The sequence below is a fragment of the Theobroma umbraticum genome, unplaced genomic scaffold, assembly GCF_002168275.2.
Source record: "Theobroma umbraticum cultivar Fairchild unplaced genomic scaffold, ASM216827v3 scaffold_147.0, whole genome shotgun sequence".
Classification (NCBI taxonomy): domain Eukaryota; kingdom Viridiplantae; phylum Streptophyta; class Magnoliopsida; order Malvales; family Malvaceae; genus Theobroma; species Theobroma umbraticum.
The window spans coordinates 1,407,452-1,408,851 of NW_018397259.1; the positions used below are offsets into that span (position 1 = coordinate 1,407,452).

Sequence of the window (1,400 nt, forward strand, 5' to 3'; positions counted from 1 at the left end):
GGGAATACTAACCTCGAAAGGTTGTGCAGAATTTTTTTTTTTTTTTGGATTTAAGTAGAATGCCATCTTTATGTGTTTCAGTGTTGGGCTACAGGGCGTTGTCTTTGTTTCAACTTTATTATAGTTTCAAGGGAAGATAATATACTTTTACTTTGTTTAAAGTAACTTGAAGTTGGACAAATTGTTCTTCTTTGTTTAAAGCAGAAGTTAGAAACCTTTCAACGGGGGTTACCATGCTTCACTCTGTCGCAATATCCATTAACACGTGCCAACTGCCCAACCCCCACATTGTTAGGTTAGGTTTCATCGAGGCGTGTTCTGCTTAAACTCTTGCAAGACACAAGCCCACAAGCGAACTATCTCCCCCGTACCAGCAGCAATCTAAGCTCTAGTACCATGCCTCGGCTCACCAATTCTGACAGCCGTGTTGCTGTCCTTGCCTTCCCCTTAGCCACCCACGCTGCTCCACTCCTCACCATCATCAACCGCCTAGCCGCGGCATCCCCAACCACTTTGTTCTCCTTCTTCAGCACTGCACAATCCAACAACTCTTATCTTCTCCACCACGTCTCAACAACCGAAACCAAACATTAAAGCCTATAACGTACCAGATGGAGTGCTGGATGGTTATGTTTTTGTTGGGAAGCCTCAGGAGGATATTGAGTTGTTCATGCAAGTGGCACCGGAGAACTTAAGGAAGGGAATGGAAGTGGCCGGGGCAGAGACGGGGAGCAAAGTGAGCTGCTTGGTTACCGATGCATTCTTTTGGTTTGCCAAAGAGATGGCAGAGGAGAATGGTTTGCCTTGGCTACCCTTTTGGACTGCGGGGGCTTGCGCCCTCTCTTCTCCTGTTTACACTGATCTTGTGAGGGAAAAATTAGGAGTTGGAGGTAACTTTCCTTCCCTTTCTTTTTGTCCTTTTCCTGACATAAGTTTGATGGCACATTCTTTACACTAGTTGATATAATATATAGCGGAATATGAGTTTTTTTTATAGCCAATTCCATGTAATGGGAAATAGTCTTTGTTGTTATTGTATGATTGCAAGTATATTTTCCTGAAACCTGAAAAAGGACAATGACTTGCAATTGTCCATGAACAAAGAAAAAGAACTATTCCATTAGTAAATAGATTTGTCATTTTAATGGCTTGAAAGCTAATAGCTCCATTTCACTTGTAGCTTTTGTACATTTATTGTTACAAACCTATATTGGAAGGCTCCTTTAATCAATATATGTATGTGTAAATACAGGCATTGTTGGGCGAGAAGACGAAACCCTCAATTTCACTCCTGGAATGTCTAATATACGCATCCGTGACTTGCCTGAAGGAATCCTCTTCGGAAGTCTGGAATCAGTCTTCTCGCGCATGCTACATCGAATGGGGCAAGTGCTACCTGA

General features: G+C 42.6%; 1 pseudogene across 1 annotated transcript; it reads left to right on the forward strand.

The window, feature by feature from the left end:
- The first annotated feature begins 6 nt into the window (after window positions 1-6).
- On the forward strand, window positions 7-1,398 carry LOC110414772 (anthocyanidin 3-O-glucosyltransferase UFGT-like; annotated as a pseudogene). The gene is made up of 2 exons (XR_016351120.1): window positions 7-890; window positions 1,253-1,398. The product of XR_016351120.1 is annotated as an anthocyanidin 3-O-glucosyltransferase UFGT-like (transcript).
- The last annotated feature ends 2 nt before the right edge of the window (window positions 1,399-1,400 follow it).